We start from the raw sequence: 21,283 nt of genomic DNA, 5'->3' as shown, positions 1-21,283 counted from the left end.
TTCTGGAAACAATCCTGCACAACACACACACACACACACATCAAACAATATATGTGCAAAGTTATTGATTGCAAGATTGTTTGTAATAGACAAAGTCTGAAAACAACTCAGTGGACAACGATGGTGGACTAGTGAAATTACTCATGTTTCATTTACAGAATGGAATATATTGATAGTATAGTTATTAATAACTGATAGGAATGTCATGCACTGCAAAGACCTCCAGGATATATCAAGTGGAAAAAAAGCAAACTACAGAGTAATGTATAGTATGTTATCTTTTGTGCAAAATGGGAGGAAAATAAGAACATTCAAATGCATTTGTACTTGCATAAAGAAAAACAGAAGAATGTATAAAATAATACTGGTAAAAATATGTTCTCACTTCAGCAGCACATATATTTTCAGTATTGAAATTGGAACTATATAGAGAAGATTAGCATAACCCCTGCAAAAGTATGCCACAGAAATTCATAAAGCTAAAAGGTCCCCAAACTGAATCAACCGAAAGATTATAATGAGACATATTATAATCAAATTGCCACAAGTCAGGGACAAAGAGAGAATTTTGAAAGCAGTGAGAGAAAATCGACTCTTCACATATAAGGGAGCACTCATAAGACTATCAGTAGATTTCTCAGCAGGAAATTTGCAGGTCATGAGATAATGAGATGATATATTCAAAGTACTGAAAGAAAAATACTGCTAACCAAGAATTCTATACTCAGCAATATTACCTGTTAAAATGTAGAAGAGATTAAAAATCATTCCTAGACAAACAAAAACTGAGGGAGTTTTGCACCACTAGACCTACCTTACAAGAAATGCTTTAGAGAGTTCTTCAAGTGGAAAGAAAAACATGCTAAAGAGTAACATGAAAGCATTTGAAAGTGTGAATCTCATTGGTGAAGCTAAATATATAGACATACACAGATTAAATTAAGACTGTAATGATGATGTGTAAATTACTTTTTACCCTAATATAAAAGTTAAAAAATTTGTTAATGGATACAAAATACAAATATAAGCAAACTCTGACTATAAGAACACAAAGTCTGTGGGGTGGAATAGAAGTGTACTATTTCAGTATGGGATTGAAGTTAAACTATTATCAACTTAAAATAGAAGTTACAACTATAAAGATAAATATGCAAGCCTTGTGCTAACCTTAAAGGAAAAAAAACTACAATAGATACCAGGAAGGTAAAGAGAAAAGATTCAAAGCAAATCACCAAATAAAATCATCAAAGAACAAAGGAAAACAGCAAGAGAGGAAGAGAGGGACAAAATAGACAGAAAATAATTAACAAAATGGCAATAGTAAGTCTTTACATAATTTTCTTAAATATAAATGAATTAAACTCACTAATCAGAAGGCACAGAGTGACTGAATGGATTTAAAAAAGCAAGTTCCAGCAGTATGCTGTCTACAAGAGACTCACTTTAGCTTTAAAAACACAGATAGGCTGAAAGTTAAGGGATGGAAATAGATATTTCATGCAGAGGGTAATCAGAAGAAAGCAGGTATGGATATAGGGGAAAAAAACAGACTTGAAGTCTAAAACTGTCTCTAGAGACAAAGAAATTCATTATATAAGGATAAAAGGGTCAATTCAACAAGAAGATGTAACAGTTATAAATATATATGTACCTTATGTCAGAACATCTAAATATATAAAGCAAATATTGACAGATTTGAAGGTAGAATTTCACAACAATACAGTAAGGGTAAGGGACCTCAAATATCCCACTTACAATAATAGATAGAATATCCAGACAGAAAATCAATTTTTAAAACCTAGCTGGCTTGAATAACACTATAGACCAAATATACCTAAGAGACAGAACTTACAACCAACAGCAAAATACTCATTCTTCTCAAGCACACACCGAACATTCTTCAGGATAGATCAAATGTTAGGCCACAGAACAGTCTTAGCAAATTTAACAACACCAAAATCATTCCAAGTATCTTTTCTGACCATATTGGAATAAACCAGAAATCAATAACAGCAAAAAAACTGGAAAATGCACAGATACATAGAAGTAAATCAACACACTCGTGAACAACCATTGCATCAAAGAGGAAATCAAAAGGGAATTTAAGTACTATTTTGAGACAAATGAAAACAAAAACACAACATACTGAAATTTATGGGATGCAGCAAAAGAAGTACTGAGAGGAATGTTTGTAGCAATGAATGCCTACATTGAGAAAGAAGAAAGATCTCAAATAAACAAAGTAATTTTACACCTTAAGAACCTAAAAAAGAATAAACTGAATGCAGAATTAGCAGAAGGAAGGAAATAATAAAGATTAGAGCAAAGATAAATCAAATAGAGATTAAAAGGATAGAAAAAAAATAACAAAACTAAGAGTTGGCTTTTTGTAAAGATAAACAAAATATAGAATCCCTTAGCTAAGTTAACTAAGAGTAAAAGAGAGATGACTCAAATAAATAAAATCAGAAATGAAAGAGGAGATATAATAATGGATACCTCAGAAATAAAAAGGATCATAATGGACTATCATGAACAATTAAATACCAACAAGTTGGATAACTGAGAAGAAACTGATAAATTCCTAGAAACATACAATCTGCCAAAATTGAATCAAGAAGAAATAGAAATCCTGAACAGACTAATAAACAAATAAGGAGATTCAATCAGCAACTAAAAGCCTCCTGATGAAGAAAAGTCCAGGACCAGATGGCTTCACAGCTGAGTTACACCAAACATTCAAAGAAGAATGAATACTGATACTTCTCAAACTGCTTCAAACAACAGAAGAAAGAACACTTCCAAACTAATTTTATGAGGCCATCATCACCTTGATATGAAAACCAGACAAAGAAAATAGAAGAAAAGAAAACTACAGGCCAATATTGCTGATGAACATAGATGCAAAAGTTCTCAATAAAATACTAGTAATCCAAATTCAAAAGCATATTAAAAGATTTTTGTGTCATAATTAAGTGAGATGTAAGGATGGTTCGACCACACAAATCAATCAATGTGATACATCATTGTTTAAAAAACGACAGGAATAAAACCATATGAGCATCTCAATAGATGCAGAAAAAGCATTTGACAAAATTCAAGATGTGTTTATGATACAAGCTCTCAAAAAATTGGGTAAAGAAGGAACATACCCCAACATAACAAATGCCATGTAAGACAAGCCCCAGATAACATCATACTTAGTGGTGAAAGGTTAAACATTTTGCTTCTAAGGTGAAGGTGCCCACTCTTACCACTCCTATTCCACATAGTACTAGAAGTACTAGTCAGAACAATTAGGCAAGAAAAAGAAAGTTCCTCAAAACATTAAAAATAAAACTACCTTATAATCCAGCAATCTGTGTATATGACCAAAGGAAATGATATCAGAATCTTGAAGATATTCTTGCACCTGCACTCCCATGTTAATTTCAGCATTTTCAAAATATCCAACGTAGGAAACCAATCTAAATGTCAGTGAATGGATGAATATATACAAGGGAATATTATTCAGCTTTAGAAAGAAGGAAATTCTGCCATTTGCAACAGCATGGGTAAATCTGGAGAACATTTTGCTAAGTGAAATAAGCCAAACACAGAAATACAAATACTACATGATCTCACTTATATGTGGTATCTAAATTAGTCAAACTCATTGAAACAGAGAGTAGAATAATGTTCACCAAAGGAGGGAGAAGTGGGGTGATGTTGTTCATGCTGTACAAAGTTTCAGTTTTGCAAGATGAATAAGTTCTGGATATCTAATGTCCAACAATGTGACAATAGTTAATATTGTATTGTACACTTGAAATCTGCTAGAGAATAGATCTTAAATGTTATTACATGAATACATACACATGAAAGGTGACTATATGAGGTGATTAATATGTTAATTAGGTTGATTGTGGTTAATATTTCATAATGTATATCAAATTATCATACTATACACTTTAAATATATACAATTTTTAATAGTTAATTATACCTCAAAAAAGCTGAAAGAAAATAATGTCCTATGTTTGATGCGAGGGTGATAAAACATGGTGGATGTGAACAGCGGTGGGGAACCAGAACTCTCTACATATTTATTTTTGTAATGTTTTGAATTTTGGAATATGTCCATTATTCAAACATTAAATTAAGAAAACAATAAAGAAAAACTATGAAAGACCTAACCTTTAGCTTTGGCTAGAGGGAGGGCCACTTATGTGAAAAACAGGAAAAGGAAAGTAGGTTGATTAAAATGTAGTCAATAGCAATGAAAGAAAGGTGTTGTGTACAGATAGCTCAATCAAAGATGCATGGCAGTTAAAATATGACAAATAGTAGAACAGTAATTAACAAGAGTGGCAAAAATCAAACATAGATTCTTTGAAATAGGAAAATATGTGCTTATATAAAGCAGAATGTAAAGAAGGAGTTAAGGGGAAAGGAAATATTGATCTAGATGAAGAGTCAGGGAATAAATGTAGGACGATGGTCTATTTGGGCTTGAGAAAGGATAAAGTACACAGATTAAAGAGAGGTACAAAAGGAAGGATGTAAAAAATGATAAACACAAATAATTTTTTTAGATGAAGATGGGGTAGATGAAAATAAATTTTCTATATACTTAATAAAGAAAGATTTGAGGTCATCAGCTTGAAGGACAGGGCAAGGAAATGGGATTTAAGGGGGAAACGATATTATTGTCATTGTGAAACATAAGCCAATGAGAAGATGAGGCATGTAAAATAGGATTGCTAAACTATGGTCAAAGCTAAGATTTAGCTCAAACACAAAATCTTGGACTATACTACATTTGTCCACTTTTAGGATGATATTCTAAACAATATTCCAGCAAAGATGTGAAGAAGCAGAAGGGGATTAGTATGTGTTAAATCCCTTACAACGTGAAGGGTAAGTACCATTATTATTCACATTCTACAGATGATGAAATTGAAGCTTAGAGTCAATAAGGAATTTCCCTACAGACACTCTCCTAGAAAGTGGTAGAGTCAGAATTCAAACACAGGTTGATCTGACTCCAATGTTCATGTTCCTTATCACCAAGCCTGGCACATAGAAGGCACTCATCGAGTACTTTTGGAATGACTGTCCACTAAGAATATAAATAATAAATTATGGAAATAAACAACATTGGAGAATAGGCAGTCAGGATTAACAAATAGCAAAAGGTAATACAAAAAGTTGATCTGTTGGAGAGTAAAATACTGAAATACTGCTAAAACATTCATTAAATATTTAAATCACATTCCAAATCTCTACTGGGACTTGAAAATGCTGAGGTAAGGTTGGGTATATTTAGAAAATAATCTATGAAATCTATATAAAAAATCTGTCAAAGTAAAAATATATATTGCCTTAAGGATTGAAAAAATTTATACTTCTCCTAAACTTATAAAATAAAATATTTTATATATAATCAGATTACTTCTGGGTCTAATATATCTCCCAGAAAATATTGTTTCTAGCAATTATAGAGTGTAATAATTGTATGCATGCTCTTATCAAAAACAGAAAATATTGAAGATTTACTTAGTTGATATGACATACACACATATAAATTGGAAACATGGTGAAAACAATTATTTATACACACAGACACACAATCCTCTACATATGTATGTGAATAAACACACAGAAACTTATGAACCTTTTGAAAGCATCAAAAGAACTATTGTTCAGAGGCAGGTCTTTCAGGCTGTACTTGCACAGAGATATAACATTTATCCTTAGTAAATTAAGGTTCACGTGCAGATAAAACTGTTCATCTGCTACTTGGAAAAATAGAGAACAATCTTTAAGCTTTTCTCTGGGATTAAACTAGACACTTTCATTAAAAATCCATTATGTTAGATCACTAAAATGATTGACACATGTCCAAAAATCACATCACATGGCCAAAGTACCATAAGAATATTTTTAGTTTCATTGCCCTTGCTTTTGTAGTCAGATCAAAAATAATCATTGCCAAACTTATGTGAAGGAGCTTATTGCCTATGTTTTCTTTTAGGATATTATGTTTTCAGGTCTTATGTTCAAGTCCTAATTCCATTATGAGTTAAGTTTTGTGTATGCTGTAGGTTAGTGGTCCAGTTTCATTCTTTTCATATCCAAATTTTCTAATATAATTTATTGAAGAGACTATCCTTTCCCCATAGATTATAATAGGCTACTTTGCTATAAATCAATTGACCATATAAGGGTGGATTTATTTCTGGTTTCTCTATTCTGTTCCATTTGGTCTATGTGCCTGTTTTCATGCAAGTAATATACTGTTTTGATTATTATAGATTTGTAATATAGTTTAAAATAAAAAAAAAATGCCTCCAGTTTTTTTCTTACCTTCTCAATATAGCTCAGGGTATTTTTTTCATATATAAGTGTTCACAGGAACTTTATTTATAATAGACCCAAACTGGAAACAGTTTAAATATTCACTAACAGATGAATGAACAAACAATGGTGGTATAACAATACAATGGAAAACCACTTGGCAAAAAAAGACAGAACTGCTCAGGCAACAAACATGGATGAATCTCAAAAATATCATGCTAAGTGAAAGAAGCTAGATATAGGAGAGTGTCTGCTGTATTATTCCATGTATATCAAACTCTAAAAGAGACCAATCTAATCTATTGTAAAAGAAATCAGAGTAATGATTGCAATTTGGGAGAAAAAGTAGACCTGAAAGGGGTCCGAGGGAACTTGCTAGAGAGTTAGAAAACTTTTTAAATCTTATTTTGGGGTTATGGTTACAAAGTAATTTAATTGGTCAAAACACATTGAATTGAACAATTAACATCTGTGCATTTTATTGAATGAAATTATACATCAACCAAAAACGAGATGGAAATATAAGTGCCAACATCTAGATATTAGGACCCTTAGGAGAGGAAAATAAATCAAGGGAGGAGATATTTGAAGAAATAATGAAGATAACCTTGGAACTGAAGAAAGATGAAAGATCTCAGTTTCAAAGAGTGCCAAATACACCAAACAGGACGAGTAACGAAAAATGCACACTTAGAAATATTAGAGTGAGTATCAGAAGACAAAACATTCTAAAATTCTAGAGAAAAAGAGATCACTTACAAAGGAATAAGTTTCAAAATGAATTGACCAAAACAACAAAGGAAAAGAATTTGAAGTGAGAATTTTATATCCAGCTAAACATCCATTCAAATGTTAAAGGCTAAAAAAAGTCAGAGCATTCAATGGCTCAGGTTTAAACAAAAAGACAGTCCTCCCCCGAAAAACAATTTTTGAAATAACTAGCTCAGTAATGGAAACAAATTCCACAGATAATACTAGAGATTTGTGAAAGCTGAACAAATAACTTAGTAAAGTTTAGTGTTTTAAAAAAATTACCAGATCAAAGAAAAAAACAAGTATATATCTAAATATATATATATATATATATATATATATATTTAAACAACTCAGAACTGAAAAATCTAGACAAATTTAATGTGCTGTCATGGGAGCTCAAGACCATGTCATTGAAGAGTATAAGGGCTGAAAGGGAAGAGAGAGACCAAGGGGTAAGAGAAGATGCTAATTTTGTCTTTGTAAGGAAAAGCTACAGTTAACAATATTTTGTTTCTAAATTTTTATTTATTTTTTACGTATATATGTATCTACACTTTTTCAAATACTTTTCCCATTTAGGTTATTACAGAACATTAAGCAGAGTTCCCTGTGCTATACAGTAGGTCCTTGTTGGTTATCTACTTTAAATATGGCAGTGTGTACATGTCAATCCCATACTCGCAATCTGTCCCTTCCCCCAACTCTTCCCCCTGGTAACCATAAGTTTGATCTCTTTTTTTTTTTTTTAAACATCTTTATTGAAGTATAATTGCCTTACAATGGTGTGTTAGCTTCTGCTTTATAACAAAGTGAATCAGTTATACACATACAATATGTTCCCATTTCTCTTCCCTCTTGCATCTCCCTCCCTCCCACCCTCCCCATCCCACCCCTCTAGGTGGTCACAAAGCACCGAGCTGATCTCCCTGTGCTATGCGGCTGATTCCCACTAGCTAACAATTTTACATTTGGTAGTGTATATATGTCCATGACACTCTCTTACCCTGTCACATCTCACCCCTCCCCCTCCCCATATCTTCAAGTCCATTCTCTAGTAGGTCTGTGTCTTTATTCCCGTCTTGCCACTAGGTTCTTCATGGCCTTTTTTTTTTTTTTCCTTAGATTCCGTATATATGTGTTAGCATACTGTATTTGTTCTTCTCTTTCTGACTTACTTCACTCTGTATGACACACTCTAACTCCATCCACCTCATTACAAATACCTCCATTTCATTTCTTTTTATGGCTGAGTAATATTCCATTGTATATATGTGCCACATCTTCTTTATCCATTCAACTGTCGATGGACATTTAGGTTGCTTCCATGTCCTGGCTATTGTAAATAGAGCTGCAATGAACATTTTGGTACATGACTCTATTTGACCTATGGTTTTCTCAGGGTATATGCCCAGTATTGGGATTGCTGGGTCGTATGGTAGTTCTATTTGTAGTTTTTTAAGGAACCTCCATACTGTTCTTCATAGTGGTTGTATCAATTTACATTCCCACCAACAGTGCAAGAGTGTTCCCTTTCCTCCACACCCTCTCCAGCATTTATTGTTTCTAGATTTTTTGATGATGGCCATTCTGACCGGTGTGAGATGATATCTCATTGTAGTTTTGATTTGCATTTCTCTAATGATTAATGATGTTGAGCATTCTTTCATGAGTCTGTAGGCCATCTGTATATCTTCTTTGGAGAAATGTCTATTTAGGTCTTCTGCCCATTTTTGGATTGGGTTGTTCGTTTTTTTGTTATTGAGCTGCATGAGCTGCTTGTAAATCTTGGAGATTAATCCTTTGTCAGTTGCTTCATTTGCAAATATTTTCTCCCATTCTGAGGGTTGTCTTTTGGTCTTGTTTATGGTTTCCTTTGCTGTGCAAAAGCTTTTAAGTTTCATTAGGTCCCATTTGTTTATTTGTGTTCTTATTTCCATTTCTCTAGGAGCTGGGTCAAAAAGAATCTTGCTGTGATGTATGTCATAGAGTGTTCTGCCTATGTTTTCCTCTAAGGGTTTGATAGTATCTGCCCTTACACTTAGGTCTTTAATCCATTTTGAGTTTATTTTTGTGCATGGTGTCAGGGAGTGTTCTAATTTCATACTTTTACATGTACCTGTCCAATTTTCCCAGCACCACTTATTGAAGAGGCTGTCTTTTCTCCACTGTATATGCTTGCCTCCTTTATCAAAGATAAGGTGACCATATGTGTGTGGGTTTATCTCTGGGCTTTCTCTCCTGTTCCATTGATCTATATTTCTGTTTTTGTGCCAGTACCAAACTGTCTTAATTACTGAAGCTTTGTAATATAGTGTGAAGTCAGGGAGCCTGATTCCCCCAGCTCCATTTTTCGTTCTCAAGATTGCTTTGGCTACTCAGGGTCTTTTGTGTTTCCATACAAATTGTGAAATTTTTTGTTCTAGTTCTGTGAAAAATGCCAGTGGTAGTTTGATAGGGATTGCATTGAATCTGTAGATTGTTTTGGGTAGTAGAGTCATTTTCACAATGTTGATTCTTCCAATCCAGGAACATGGTATATCTCTCCATCTATTTGTATCATCTTTAATTTCTTTCATCAGTGTCTTATAATTTTCTGCATACAGGCCTTTTGTCTCCTTAGGTAGGTTTATTCCTAGATATTTTATTCTTTTTGTTGCAAAGGTAAATGGGAGTGTTTTCTTAATTTCACTTTCAGATTTTTCATCATTAGTGTATAGAAATGCAAGAGATTTCTGTGCATTAATTTTGTATCCTGCTACTTTCCCAAATTCATTGATTAGCTCTAGGAGTTTTCTGGTAGCATCTTTAGGATTCTCTATGTATAGTATCATGTCATCTGCAAACAGTGACAGCTTTACTTCTTCTTTTCCGATTTGGATTCCTTTTATTTCTTTGTCTTCTCTGATTGCTGTGGCTAACACTTCCAAAACTATGTTGAATAATAGTGGTGAGAGTGGGCAACCTTGTCTTGTTCCTGATCTTAGTGGAAATGGTTTCAGTTTTTCACCATTGAGGACAATGTTGGCTGTGGGTTTGTCATATATGGCCTTTATTATGTTGAGGAAAGTTCCCTCTATGCCTACTTTCTGCAGGGCTTTTATCATAAATGGGTGTTGAATTTTGTCGAAAGCTTTCTCTGCATCTATTGAGATGATCATATGGTTTTTCTCCTTCAATTTATTAATATGGTGTATCACATTGATTGATTTGCGTATATTGAAGAATCCTTGCATTCCTGGGATAAACCCCACTTGATCATGGTGTATGATCCTTTTAATGTGCTGTTGGATTCTGTTTGCTAGTATTTTGTTGAGGATTTTTGCATCTATGTTCATCAGTGATATTGGCTTGTAGTTTTCTTTCTTTGTGACATCTTTGTCTGGTTTTGGTATCAGGGTGATGGTGGCCTCGTAGAATGAGTTTGGGAGTGTTCCTCCCTCTGCAATATTTTGGAAGAGTTTGAGAAGGATAGGTGTTAGCTCTTCTCTAAATGTTTGATAGAATTCACCTGTGAAGCCATCTGGTCCTCGGCTTTTGTTTGTTGGAAGGTTTTTAATCACAGTTTCAATTTCAGTGCTTGTGATTGGTCTGTTCATATTTTCTATTTCTTCCTGGTTCAGTCTCGGCAGTTTGTGCATTTCTAAGAATCTGTCCATTTCTTCCAGGTTGTCCATTTTATTGGCATAGAGTTGCTTGTAGTAATCTCTCATGATCTTTTGTATTTCTGCAGTGTCAGTTGTTACTTTTCCTAATTCTGTTGATTTGAATCTTCTCCCTTTTTTCCTTGATGATTCTGGCTAATGGTTTATCAATTTTGTTTATCTTCTCAAAGAACCAGCTTTTAGTTTCATTGATTATTGCCATTGTTTCCTTCATTTCTTTTTCATTTATTTCTGACCTGATCTTTATAATGTCTTTCCTTCTGCTGGCTTTGGGGTTTCTTTGTTCTTCTTTCTCTAATTGCTTTAGGTGCAAGGTTAGGTTGTTTATTCGAGATGTTTCCTGTTTCTTGAGGTAGGCTTGTATTGCTATAAACTTCCCTCGTAGCACTGCTTTTGCTGTGTCCCATAGGGTTTGGGTCGTCGTATCTACATTGTCATTTGTTTCTAGGTATTTTTTGATTTCCCCTTTGATTTCTTCAGTAATCACTTCGTTATTAAGTAACGTATTGTGTAGCCTCCATGTGTTTGTATTTTTTACAGATCTTTTCCTGTAATTGATATCTAGTCTCATAGCGTTGTGGTCGGAAAAGATACTTGATACGATTTCAATTTTCTTAAATTTACCAAGGCTTGATTTGTGACCCAAGATAGGATCTATCCTGGAGAATGTTCCATGAGCACTTGAGAAAAATGTGTATTCTCTTGTTTTTGGGTGGAATGTCCTATAAATATCAATTAAGTCCATCTTGTTTAATGTATCATTTAAAGCTTGTGTTTCCTTATTTATTTTCATTTTGGATGATCTGTCCATTGGTGAAAGTGGGGTGTTAAAGTCCCCTACTATGATTGTGTTACTGTCGATTTCCCCTTTTATGGCTGTTAGTATTTGCCTTATGTATTGAGGTGCTCCTATGTTGGGTGCATAAATATTTACAATTGTTATACCTTCCTCTTTGATCGATCCCTTGATCATTATATATTGTCCTTCTTTGTCTCTTGTAATAGTCTTTATTTTAAAGTCTATTTTGTCTGATATGAGAATTGCTACTCCAGCTTTCTTTTGATTTCCATTTGCATGGAATATCTTTTTCCATCTCCTCACTTCAGTCTGTATGTGTCTCTAGGTCTGAAGTGGGTCTCTTGTAGACAGCATATATATGGGTCTTGTTTTTGTATCCATTCAGCCAGCCTGTGTCTTTTGGTGGGAGCATTTAATCCATTTACATTCAAGGTAATTATCGATATGTATGTTCCTATTCCCATTTTCTTAAATGTTTTGGGTTTGTTATTGTAGGTGTTTTCCTTCTCTTGTGTTTCTTGCCTAGAGAAGTTCCTTTAGCATTTGTTGTAAAGTTGGTTTGGTGGTGCTGAACTCTCTCAGCTTTTGCTTGTCTGTAAAGGTTTTAATTTCTCCATCAAATCTGAATGAGATCCTTGCTGGGTAGAGTAATCTTGGTTGTAGGTTTTTCTCCTTCACCACTTTAAGTATATCCTGCCACTCCCTTCTGGCTTGCAGAGTTTCTGCTGAAAGATCAGATGTTAACCTTATGGGGATTCCCTTGTGTGTTATTTGTTTTTTTTCCCTTGCTGCCTTTAATATGTTTTCCTTATATTTACTTTTTGACAGTTTGCTTAATATGTGTCTTGGCGTGTTTCTCCTTGGGTTTATCCTGTATGGGACTCTCTGTGCTTCCTGGACTTGATTAACTATTTCCTTACCCATATTAGGGAAGTTTTCAACTATAATCTCTTCAAATATTTTCTCAGTCCCTTTCTTTTTCTCTTCTTCTTCTGGGACCCCTATAATTCGAATGTTGGTGCATTTAATGTTGTCCCAGAGGTCTCTGAGACTGTCCTCAGTTCTTTTCATTCTTTTTTCTTTATCCTGCTCTGTAGTAGTTATTTCCACCATTTTATCTTACAGGTCACTTATCCTTTATTCTGCCTCAGTTATTCTGCTATTGATCCCATCTAGAGTATTTTTAATTTCATTTATTGTGTTTTTCATCATTGCTTGGTTCCTCTTTAGTTCTTCTACGTCCTTGTTAAATGTTTCTTACATTTTGTCTATTCTATTTCCAAGATTTTGGATCATCCTTACTATCCTTATTCTGAATTCTTTTTCAGGTAGACTACCTATTTCCTCTTCATTTGTTAAGTCTGGTGTGTTTTGACCCTGCTCCTTCATCTGCTGTGTGTTTTTCTGTTGTCTCATTTTGCTTATCTTACTGTGTTTGGGGTCTCCTTTTCACAGGCTGCAGGTTTGTAGTTCCCGTTGTTTTTGGTATCTCTCCCCAGTGGCTAAGGTTGGTTCAGTGGGTTGTGTAGGTTTCCTGATGGAGGGAACTAGTGCCTGAGCTCTGGTGAATGAGGCTGGATCTTGTCTTTCTGGTGGTCACATCCACGTCTGGTGGTGTATTTTGGGGTGTCTGTGGCCTTATTATGATTTTAGGCAGCCTCTCTGCTAATGGATGGGGCTGTGTTCCTGTCTTGCTAGTTGTTTGGCATAGGGTGTCCAGCACTGTTGCTTGCTGGTCGTTGAGTGAAGCTGGGTCTTTATGTTGAGATGGAGATCTCTGAGAGATATTTGCCGTTTGGTGTTATGTGGAGCTGGGAGGTCTCTTGTGGACCAGTGTCCTGAAGTTGGCTCTCCCACCTCAGAGGCACGGCCCTGATGCCTGGCTGGAGTACCAAGAGCCTTTCGTCCACACGGCTCAGAGTAAAAGGGAGAAAAAATAGAAAGAAAGAAAGAAAGAGACTATAATATAGTGAAGTAAAATAAAGCTATTATAAAGCAAAGCTATACAGACAAAATCTCACCCAGAATCATATACATATACACTCACAAAAAAAAGGAAAAGGGGAAAAATTAATATATACTGCTCCCAAAGTCCACCTCCTGAATTTGGGATGATTCGTTGTCTATTCAGGTATTCAACAGATGCAGGCACATCAAGTTGTTTGTGGAGTTTTAATCCGCTGCTTCTGAGGTTGCTGGGAGAGATTTCCCCTTCTCTTCCCTGTTCGCACAGCTCCTGGGGTTCAGCTTTGGATTTGGACCCGCCTCTGCGTGTAGGTCGCCTTAGGGCGTCTATTCCCCGCCCAGACAGGACGGGGTTAAAGGAGCAGCTGCTTCGGGGACTCTGGCTCACCCAGGCCGCGGGGAGGGAGGGGTACTGAGGAGGCGGGGCGAGCCTGCGGCGGCCGAGGCCAGCGTGACGTTTCACCAGCCTGAGGCGCACAGTGCGTTCTCCTGGGGAAGATGTCCCTGGATCACGGGACCCTGGCAGTGGCGGGCTGCACCGGCTACCGGGAGGGGCGGTGTGGAGAGTGACCTTTGCTCGCACACAGGTTTTTTGGAGGTGGCAGCAGCAGCCCCAGCGTCTCACGCCCGTCTCTGGAGTCCGCGCTGATCGCCGCGGCTCACGCCCTTCTCTGGAGTTCGTTTAGGCAGCGCTCTGAATCCCCTCCCCTTGCGCGCCGCGAAACAAAGAGGCAAGAAAAAGTCTCTTGCCTCTTCGGCAGCTGCAGACTTTTTCCCTGTCTCCCTCCCAGCCAGCTGTGGTGCGCTAACCCCTTCAGGCTGTGTTCACGCCACCAGCCCCAGTCCTCTCCCTGTGATCCGACCGAAGCCCGAGCCTCAGCCCTCCTGATCTCTTAAGTCTGTGAGTCTGTTTCTGTTTTGTAAATAATGTTGTTGGTATCATTTTTTTTAGATTCCACATATAAGTGGTATATGATATTTGCCTTTCCCTGTCTGACCTACTTCACTTAGCATGATAATCTCCAAGCCCATCCATGTTGCTGAAAATGGCATTATTTCATTCCATTTAATGGCTGAGTAATATTTCATTGTATATATGGGCAATGTCTTCATCAATTCATCCATCGATGGATATTCAGGTGGCTTCCATGTCTTAGCTATTTTAAACAGTGCTACAATGAACATTGGGGTGCATGTATCCTTTCAAACCATGTTTTTCTCTGGATATATGCACAGGAGCGGGATTGCTGGATCATATGGTAACTCTATTTTTAGTTTCTTAAGGAACAACCATACTATTATTCTCCAGAGTGGCTGCACCAATTTACATTCCCACCAGCAGTGTAGGAGCGTTCCCTTTTCTCCACACCCTTTCCATCATTTATTGTATGTAGAATTTTGATGATGGCTAATCTGACTGGTGGAAGGTGATATCTCATTGTAGTTTGATTTGCATTTTTCTAATAATTAACAATGTTGAGCATCTTTTCATGTGCCACTTGGCCATCTGTATGCTTTTTTTTGTAGAAATGTCTGTTTAGGTCTTCTGCCCATTTTTTGATTGGGTTGTTTGTTTTTTTTGATATTGAGCTGCATGAGTTGTATGTAAATTTTGGAGATAAATCCCTTGTTGGTCTCATCGTTTGCAAATATTTTCTCCCATTCTGTGGGTTGTATTTTCATTTTGTTTATGGTTTCCTTTTCTGTGCAAAATCTCTTGAGTTTGATTAGGTCCCATTTGTTTTTGTTTTCATTTCCCTTAAGAGAAAGGTCGAAAATGATATGCTGGGATTTATGTCAGAGAGTGTTCTGCCTATATCTTACTGTAAGAGTTTTTATAGTATCCAGTCTTACATTTAGGTCTTTAATCCATTCTGAGTTTATTTTTGTGTATGGTTTTAAAGAATGTTGTAATTTCATTTATTTACATGTAGCTGTCCAGTTTTCCAAGCACCACTTATTTAAGAGGCTGTCTTTTCTCCATTGTATATTCTTGCCTCCTTTGCTGTATATTAATTGGCCACAGGTACATGGGTTTATTTCTGGGCTTTAAATCCTGTTCCATTGATCTGTATTTCTGTTTTGGTGCCAGTACCATACTGTTTTGATTACTGTAGCTTTGTAGTATTGTCTGAAGTCAGAGAAGCTGATTCCTCCAGCTCTGTTTTTCTTTCTCAAGTTTGTTTTGGCTATTGGGGGTCTTTTGTGTCTCTATAGAAATTTTAAGATCCTTTAAATCTAGTTCTGTAGAAAAGTCATTGGTCATTTGATAGGCATTGCATTGAATCTGTAGATTGCTTTGGGTAGTATAGTCATTGTAACAATATTGATTCTTCTAATCCAAGAACCTGGTATATCTTTCCATCTGTTTGTGTCATCTTCTATTACTTTCATCAGATTCTTATAGTTTTCAGAGTACAGGTCTTCTGTCTACTTAAGTAGGGTTATTCCTAGGTATTTAATTACTTTTGATGCAGTGGTAAATGGGATTGTTTCTTAATTTCTCTTTTTGATCTTTCATTGTTAGTGTATAGGAATGTAAGAGATTTCTGTGTATTAATTTTGTATCCTGCAGATTTACCATTCATTGAAGAGCTTTAGTAGTTTTCTGGTAGCACCTTTAGGATTTTCTACATATATTATCATGTCATCTGAAAACAGTGACATTTTTACTTCTTCCTTCCAATTTGGATTCCTTTTATTTCTTTCTCTTTTCTGATTGCCATGGCTAAGACTTCCAAAACTATTTTGAATAAAAGTGGTGAGAGGGGACATCTGTAGTGGTGCAGTGGTTATGAACCCACTTGCTAGTGCAGGGGACACGGGTTTGAGCCCTGGTCTGGGAAGATCCCACATGCCACAGAGCAACTAAGCCTGTGCATCACAACTACTGATCCTGTGCTCTAGAGCCTGCAAGCCACAACTATTGAGCCTGCATGCCACAACTACTGAAGCCCACGTGCCTAAAGCCAGTGCTCTGCAACAAGAGAAGCCACCACAATGAGAAGCCCATGCACCACAACAAAGAGTAGCCCCTGCTTGCCGCAACTAGAGAAAGCCCGTGCACAGCAACGAAGACCCAACACAGCCAAAATAAATAAATAAATAAATAAATAAATAAATAAATAAAAAGTTTTTTTAAAATGGTGTGAATGGACATCCTTGTTTTGTTCCTGATCTCAGAGGAAATGTTTTCAGCTTTTCACCATTGAGTATGATGTTAGCTGTAAGTTTGTTGTAAATGTCCTTTATTATATTGAGGTATGTTCCCTCTATGCCCACTTTCCGGAGAGTTTTTATCATAAATGAGTGTTGAATTTTGTCACAAGACTTCTCTGCATCTATTAAGATGATAATGTGGTTTTTATTCTTCAATTTGTTGATGTGGTGTATCACACTGATTGATTTGTGGATATTGAAAAATACTTCTATTCCTGGGATAAATCCCACTTGACCATGATGTATGATCCTTTTAGTGTATTATTGGATTCCAATTGTTAGTATTTTGTTGAGGATTTTTGCATCTATATTCATCAGTGATATTGGCCTATAATTTTCTTTTTTGTGTGATAACTTTGTCTGGTTTTTATATCAAAGTGATGGTGCCCTCATAGAATGAGTTTGGGAGTATTCCTTCCTCTGAGATTTTTTGGAATAGTTTCAGAAGGATAAGTGTTAACTCTTCTCTGAATGTTTTCTAGAATTAGCATGTAAAGTCATCTGGTTCTGGACATTTGTTGGGAGTTTTTTTAAACACAATTTCAATTCCAGGACTTCTGATTGGTCTGTTCATATTTTCTATTTCTTCGTGGTTCAGTCTTGGGAGATTTTACCTCTCTACAAATTTGTTCATTTCTTCTAGGTAGTCCATTTTATTGGCATATAGTTGCTTGTCATAGTCTTATGATCCTTTGTATTTCTGTGGTGTCTGTTGTAACTTCTTTTTCATTTATAAATTTATTGATTTGAGTCCTCTCCCTCTTTTTCTTGATGAGTCTGGCTAAAGGTTTAACAATTTTGTTTATCTTTTCAAAGAATAAGCTTTTAGTTTCATTGATCTATTCTACTGTTTTCTTTGTCTCCATTTCATTTATTCCTGCTCTGATATTTATGATTTCTTTCCTTCTCCTAACTTTGGGTTTTGTTTTTCTTCTTTCTCTAGTTGCTTTATGTGTAAGGTTAGGTTGTTTATTTTATATTTTTCTTGTTTCCTGAGGTAATACTGTATTGCTATATTCTTCCCTCTTTGAATTGATTTTGCTGCATCTCATAGGTTTTGGGTCATAGTGTTTTATTTTCATTTGTCTCTAGGTATTTTTTAAATTTCCTCTTTGATTTCTACAGTGATCTATTGGTTATTTAGTAGCATACTGTTTAGCCTCCATGTGTGTGTGGTTTTTTTTTACCATGTTTTCTTGTAGTTGATTTCTCATAGCATGTAGTTGGCAAAGATGCTTGATATGATTTCAGTCTTCTTAAATTTACTGAGGCTCAATTTGTGGCCTAGCATGTGATCAATCCTGGAGAATATTCTATGTACACTTGAGAAAAATGTGTATTCTGCTACTTTTGGATGGAATGCTGTAAAAATATCAGTTAAGTCTATCTGGTCTAATCTGTCTTTTAAGTCCTGTGTTCCCTTATTAATTTTCTGTCTGGATGATCTGTCCATTGATGAAAGTGGGGTGTTAAAGTCCCCCACATTATTGTGTTCCTGTCGATTTCTCCTTTTATGGTTGTTAGAATTTGCCTTGTATATTGAGGAGCTCCTATGTTGGTTGCATATATATTTACAATTGTTATATATTCTTGTTTAATTTATCCCTTGATCATTATGTAGTGTCCTTCCTTGTCTCTTATAACAATCTTTATTTTAAAGTCTATTTTGTCATATGAGTATTGCTACTCTAGCTTTCTTTTGATTTTCATTTGCATGAGATAACTTTTTCCATCCCCTAACTTTAAGTCTGTATGTGTTCCTTTATCTGAAGTGGATCTCTTGTAGACAGCATATATATGTTTCTTGTTTCTGTATCCGTTCAGCCAGTCTATGTCTTTTGGTTGGAGTATTTAATCTGTTTATGTTTAAAGTAATTATTGATATGTATGTTCTTATTGCCATTTTCTTAATTACTTTGCATTTGTTTTTGTAGGTGTTTTTTCTTGCCTTCCTCTTTTGTTCTCTTCTCTTTTGATTTGATGACTAACTTTAGTGATAGTTTGGATTCTTTTTTTCTTTTTTTTGTGTGCATCTATTATAGATTTTTGGTTTTTGGTTACAGTGAGGTTTTGATATAGCAGTCTATATATAAACAAGATTGTTTTAAGTGGCTGGTCTTTTAATTTCATATGCCTTTCCAATATTCTACATTTGTGTTCTCCTCTTCTCACAATTGCTGGTTCTGATATCATATTTGTGTGCAGTTGATTTCCTACCTTTACTGTATGTTTGCCTTTACTAGTGAGTTTTCCCATTTGTAATTTTCTTGTTTCTAATTTTGGCCTTTTCCTTTCCATTTAGAGCAGTTCATTTAGCATTTGTTGCAAAGCTGGTCTTGTGGTGCTGAATTCTATTAGCTTTTGCTTATCTGTAAAGCTTTTGATTTCTCCATCAAACCTGAATGAGAGTCTTGCTGGGTAGATTATTTTCTTCCTTTTCATCAATTTAAATATATCATGCCACTCTCTTCTGGCCTGCAGAATTTGTGCTGAGAAATCAGCTGATAACCTTATGGAAGTTTCTTTGTACGTTTTTTGTTGCCTTTCCTTTGTTTCCTTTAATATTTTTCTTTGTCTCTAATTTTCGTCATTTGTTTATTATGTGTCTCAGTATATTACTTCTTGGATTTTTTTTTTTTTTTTTTTTTGCCTGGTACTCTCTGAGCTTCCTGGACTTGGATGATTGTTTCCTTTCCCATGTAAGGGAAGTTTTCATCTATTATCTCTTTAAATATTTTCTCAGACCCTTTGTTTTTCTCTTCTCCTTCTGGGACCCCTATAATGCAAATCTTGGTGCGTTTAATGTTTTCCCAGAGGTCTCTTAGTGTGTCCTCATTTATTCTCATTCTTTTTTCTTTATTCTGTTTCATGGAAGTGATTTCCACCATTCTGTCTTCCATGTCATTTATCTGTTCTTCTGCCTCAGTTACTCTGCTATTGATTCCTTTTAGTGTATTTTTCATTTCAATTATTGTATTGTTCATCTCTTTTCATTTGTTCTTTAGTTCTTCTAGTTCTTTTATATATATTTCTTGTATCTTCTCAATCAGTGCCTCCATTCTTTTTCTGAGATCTTGGATCATTTTTACTCTCATTACTCTGAGTTTTTTTTTTTTTTTTTATTGTAGATTGCCTATCTTCACTTCACTTAGTTGTTCTTCTGGGACATATTCTTCTGCTGTCTCGTTTTGTCTAAATTCCTGTGATTGTGGTTTCTGTTCTGTAGGCTGCAGGGTTGTAGTTCTTCTACTTTCTGCTGCCTGCCCCCTGGTGGATGAGTCTCTCTAAGAGGCTTGTGCAGGCTTCCTGGTGGGAGGTACTGGCTCCTGCCCACTGGTGTGTGGAGCTGGGTCTTGTCCCTCTGGTGGGCAGGGCCGTGTCAAGATGTGTGTTTATTATCAGGCAGCTGTTTATTCAGGAAGACTCTAAGCAGCCTGTCTGCTGATGGGTGGGGCTGTGTTCCTGCCTTGCTGGTTGTGTGACCTGATGCATCCTAGCACTTGAGCCTACAGACAGTTGGGTGGGGCCATGTCTTAGTGAGAAAATGACAGCCTCCTAGAGGGCCCACACCAATGAGCATACGTCAGAGCCACCACTGCCAGTGTCCTCACAGTGAGCCACAGCCAACCCCTGCCTCTGCTGGGCACCCTCCAACACTAACAAGTATATCCATTGTCTTACGTGGTCATAGCTTTATTCCCTGGGTTCTGCTGCACATGAGACCCTGTGTGTGCCTTCCAATTGTGGAGTTTCTGTTTCCCCCAGTCCTGTGGAATTCCTGTGGTCACCCCCTGCTGGCCTTCAAAGTCAGAATCTCTGGGGGGCTCCTCCTCCCATGGACAGACCCCAGGCTGGGGAGCCCAACATGGGGTTCAGAACTTTCACTCTTGTGGGATAACTTCTGTGGTATAATTATTTTCTAGTTTGTGAGTTGCTCACCTGTCATGTATGGGATTTCATTTTTTCACAATTGCACCCCTCCTACCATCTCTTCTTTGTCTCTTCTTTTTGGCTTCTTCTTTGTCTTTGGATGTAGCTTATCTTTTTTTGGTAGGTTCCAGCATTTTATTTTGTCAGTGTTTGTTTAGCAGTTAGTTGTGATTTTGGTGTTTCCATAAGAGGGGTTGAGCTCAAGTCCATCCACTCCACCATCTTGCCTCCTTCCTCCTTACTTCTTAGTTTATTTTTAAATCTTCATAGCAAAAGCATTCTGAATCCACTACACACAGGAGCCAGGAAGATTTTCCTAAAACAGTGAATAGAGCTATGTTATTTTTCAAGTCAGTCAAATTTCTTATGGCTCTTCTTCCTAAAGAAGGGTCTGTATACTTCATGTAGATAGATAGCTTTCTCGGATATCTGAGCCAGGGGACTGCTGAGTTTAGAAGCACTTTCCCAGCTTGAAGAAATGAGGAGCAGGGTCAGGCTTTTCTTTTGTTTTCCAGTAGGTGTTATTATAACACAAGTTTTTTATTCCTTTTACCTGAGCTGTCTCTAGTTATATTTGGCATTCTACCTCCCACTGCCTCTGTCAGAGGTGCTGC

The 21,283-nt window shown here is 36.1% G+C and overlaps 1 pseudogene; it reads left to right on the top strand.

The window, feature by feature from the left end:
* The first annotated feature begins 394 nt into the window (after window positions 1–394).
* On the top strand, window positions 395–493 carry LOC132358038 (U6 spliceosomal RNA; annotated as a pseudogene).
* The last annotated feature ends 20,790 nt before the right edge of the window (window positions 494–21,283 follow it).

Source organism: Balaenoptera ricei, chromosome X (genome assembly GCF_028023285.1).
Source record: "Balaenoptera ricei isolate mBalRic1 chromosome X, mBalRic1.hap2, whole genome shotgun sequence".
Classification (NCBI taxonomy): domain Eukaryota; kingdom Metazoa; phylum Chordata; class Mammalia; order Artiodactyla; family Balaenopteridae; genus Balaenoptera; species Balaenoptera ricei.
The sequence above is the reverse complement of the archived record's forward strand: the minus strand, read 5'-3'. Positions and strand labels throughout refer to the sequence as shown.